We start from the raw sequence: 4,177 nt of genomic DNA, 5'->3' as shown, positions 1-4,177 counted from the left end.
TTTATTTCCCTTACTTCATTTTTTTTAAACCTGTACAGTAGAATTACAATCTGTAATGCAAAAGAGAAAAATAAAGTTTTTTACGCAAATATAAATAATGATGGGCCCATGATGTCAAAAGGAATAATAATTGCAATTATGACTATTTGTACAGTATTTATAAATTTCGTTGCTAAAGTGAACTTTCTGTTAAATAAAAGTTAAAATTGTATCATGTGCAAAATCTCTTTGTGCCTTTGTTAAGAGAGAGCAGAGTGAGTACTATTGAAAGTTTACTTATTTGCAGTTACTTGTGAAATGTTTACTGTGTATTAATATCTAAGGTGATGCATGTGACATTTCTGAAGGGAAACCTCTGAGTATGCACACACAGGAGATCTTTGCCCACATCACGTCTAACTGAAATCTATCTTAGCCCACTCCTGGCTCTTCACAGGAAGCTGTCATCTGCCTCTTTCATGCTAAATGATGACAGACAGAGCAGCTTGCCATAGCCTTGCTAAATATCCCTCTTCAAGCCTTGGGTTTCACCCTGTTTAAGGTGTTCTTGTTACACTTTTTTCTGCTGGGTATGCAGACAAATGCCGACGGCCTGTTCTTATGTATCACAAATGTTGCTAATTCACACACAACCATAAGAAGACAAAAGACTATAATAAGTTCAGCAGAACTGATAGAAATAGACTTGGTCAAAATAGACCGGGTTTGAGTCAGCGTTATTTAACCACTTGCTTTTTTGTTTGGTTATTTGTTTGTTTTACATAATGACAGGTTCATTGCACCAGTCTTATTTTGCAGCTGAGCATGACTTGCTTCGTCACTGCTGTTTGCCATGTTTTTTAAGACACTCTAGCACTACAGGTTAGAATGAATAGCAACTAAAGTAACTGTAGCTCTCTCCAAACAAAGCATGCACGTCAATATCCAAAGAGAAGTCAAAATATCAGCATTCACTCTTGTCCAATAATTGCCCTCTTGCAGGGACTTAATCATTTCTTGGGGAAGCTCTGCAGCTCTCCACGATTACTTTGTTTTTGCGCCTCTGCCTCAAAGTAAGACCAAACATGGTTACATGGAATCAAAAATCTGGCCTGTCACAGTTCTATCAATGTGACGTTACTCCAAAATAAGGCTGAAAGCGGAGGTTTGCAATAATCATAATTACTGAGGGACTTAGGAGGCTAAGCCATACTGTTATCCCGAGATAAATTCTAATCAGGCAGTGTTTGATGTTGGCCACACATATCATTATTATGCATACGTGTGTGTATGAGTTCAGTCGTTAAAAATTCATCAGAGAGCGTCATTGTTTTTGGAGGACTACATATGGGATAATTAGAGCAATAGTTTATATCTACATAAACAACTGCCTTCTGGTGCAGAGGGACTCGGCTTTAATGTCAAACAGACAGGGACCGAGGCATTGTGGGTGTATGCGTGTCTTTCTGCATGCTTGTCAGTTAGTGCCAGATGACCGTACGTGTAGTATGCGAGCACATGTGTGTGTTTGAAATGTGAAACAGGCAATGTCAGTGCAGGCATTTAAATGCATGTATGCGTGTTTTGTAATGAATGTGTGTTAGGTGTGTGTGTGTGTGTGTGTGTGTGGGTGGGGGGTGGGGGTGGTGCCATGTTAAATGTGAAACAGACAGTGGCAATGCCTCAGTGTCACAGAGGGAAAGGCGTGACCATCTAAACTGCCCCCTAGAGAACGAAGAGAATCCATCCCCAGCCACCACTTACTGTGTGTGTGTGTGTGTGTGTGTGTGTGTGTGTGTGTGTGTGTGTGTGTGTGTGTGTGAAAAGGTCAGGTGATATGATCGCTTTAGTGTAACACCAGTTGGATTCTTAACTTAAGAACAAATATGATTTCATGTCATCTGTTTTCTTTTTTTGTTTGTTTTTTTAAATAAATCATATGTTGTCCTGGATGTTGAACATTTACAACAATCATTTAAATCTGAAACGCAGTAATTACTATTATTCCCATATAATGAATACTTTAGGTGGAAAATACTTTGACTATGTTTTTCCCCCTTTGTACTTGTACCTGTACTCTGATCTGGTCTGTTTTAAGCTAATCCTGTCAGATGGTTCAAAACTGCTCACTGAATCCTTTCTGTGATGGAGACTGGTGAAGGATGGTAAAAAAAAAATAGACCACTTGGTACGAAGACAGCTGTGTTATATAAATGCTTAATAATGTCATTCTGTGTTTCAAGATTTAGATATTTAAAATGGGAAAGGAGAGAAGAACAGCATGTAGGAAATGGACCAGGTCTCTGCAGTATCCTTTTGGGTTATGGGTTACCTACTTAACCCAGTGAGCTATATTGGTGCTTTCAAGCATTATCAAACTGTCACAATCCTGGGTCTTTCACCCAGCATTTTAAATTTGGTTACCGTCTCCTGATTCTTTTGCAGTAAGAGATGCTTCAAGTTCAAGCTTTGTACTGTTTAGTCTTGAGTTTAGTTCTTCCTTGCACCTCTGAGTTATTTGTGTTCTCGGTTCATGGTTCAGTTTTTTGTCTTTTGTTTCTGTGTCAAGCTTGTCTGTAAGTCTCTGTGTTCTTACTTCTTTTATTTTGGTAGTCCCTTGTCCTATGTGCGTTGTGTTCAGTTTTGCTTCCCCCTCTTTAGTCTGGTTTTGGCTGGTACATCTCGCTCTACGTTAGACTGCTTTTCTTATTATTATCTGAGAGGATCTTGATGGTGTGGATCCTTTTAAAAAGCAGTTAACAACAATTTTGATTTCTGTTAAGAATTTTTTATTAAAGTATTATTTATTTATTTTAAAGCTACCTGTTTATTTGACTGTTTCAATGAATCTTTTCATCGACTATTTTGACACGTAATGTTTGTGTTTATTTTAATCTTTTGTGCACAGCTCTTCGTGACCGCTTGGCTGTAAAAAGAGCTTAATAAATAAACATTAGTTACCTCACTTACTTACTTAGTGACAGCTGTGTTCCCACCTGTGGCCTGTTCCCTTGTTATCTTCTGCATGCATGTATCATCTCAGTCTTCCCCTCTCCTTTGTTGTATTCTCCCTTTTGCTGTGTGCTCTGTGTGTTCCATGTTCCTCAGGTTGAATGTAGTTTGAACTTAATTCTTGAGTTCTTGATTTTTGCCTCATCAAATTGTTTTTTATTACTTATTGTCAGAGGTGGCCAGTACAAATACTTCGTTACTGTACTTAAGAACAATTTTCAGGTATCTGTACTTTACTTGAGTATTTTTTTGTTTCTGAATACTTGTTACTTTTACTCCTACATTTTTAAAGAAATTAGTGTACCTTCTACTCCTTATATTTTCAGAACAGGCTTGTTACTTTTGCTCTAACACATTTGTTGGGAGTTATTATTTCCTCACTGTGAGTAAACACATGAATGGTAATCCTGTTACCATTAATCACCAAGAGATAAAAAAGAGATTATGTGTGCCAAGGTCAGGAGTTAAAAGTGAGGTGGTAGTTTTTTTTTGTTTGTTTTGGTTTGGTTTTTTGCCATAACACCGGAACGACTGCAGATGTCCTTACGTTGCGGTTGAAGTGGTACTTCAGCATCTAGCTAGCTCTACAAAAGAGGAACGAACATAAAGTGAGTGACTTTTTTCAAGTGTCCGGTAATTTCAAATGCAGTGTTTCCATCAGCTCAACAAACATCAACCAACACACAAACTGTTTGTCTCACAGTGTGTTGCTAGCTAAAGGTCTGTACTTTAGCTAGCTGCTGTACTTCACAGGGAGATAACAGAAAAAGCGCTAACTTGACTCAGAGATGGAGGAAGATAAGAAAGGCAGGACAGGAGAGGAAGAAGACAGGTTCGATTTAAAGGTAAGGATGCTCAGTGGTGTTTGATAAACTGAATATGTAAAGCTTACATCTAAGTCCTTGTGTTTTTAAATCAGATATTGGGTCTGTACATGTGACATTACGTCATATTGTGAAACATGCTGCAAAACAAACTGAGGTAGACTAACTATGTTATTTAAAGGCTGCCTGAAAATCCTCTGCAGGTTAGTGCAGGATAAACAGGTTAGTTTGCTGTACTGTGATGGACTTAAAGTAAAGAACAGTGTGTGACTGGTGCACAGCAGCTGTGGCTTCATTGTCAGAGTAAGCTTACATCAAGAGTAGCAGAAATTCAAATGATCTTTAGCTGATGATGCTGAGAT

General features: G+C 38.2%; 1 long non-coding RNA gene across 1 annotated transcript; it reads left to right on the top strand.

The window, feature by feature from the left end:
- The first annotated feature begins 1,788 nt into the window (after positions 1 to 1,788).
- LOC120714659 lies at positions 1,789 to 3,923 on the top strand. Its single transcript, XR_005691459.1, has 3 exons — positions 1,789 to 2,287; positions 3,529 to 3,599; positions 3,706 to 3,923. It is a non-coding gene; the product is annotated as an uncharacterized LOC120714659 (long non-coding RNA).
- Positions 3,924 to 4,177: the final 254 nt, after the last annotated feature.

Source organism: Simochromis diagramma, unplaced genomic scaffold (assembly GCF_900408965.1).
Source record: "Simochromis diagramma unplaced genomic scaffold, fSimDia1.1 OVJJ01000596.1, whole genome shotgun sequence".
In the NCBI taxonomy this organism is placed as follows: Eukaryota; Metazoa; Chordata; class Actinopteri; order Cichliformes; family Cichlidae; genus Simochromis; species Simochromis diagramma.
The sequence above is the reverse complement of the archived record's forward strand: the minus strand, read 5'-3'. Positions and strand labels throughout refer to the sequence as shown.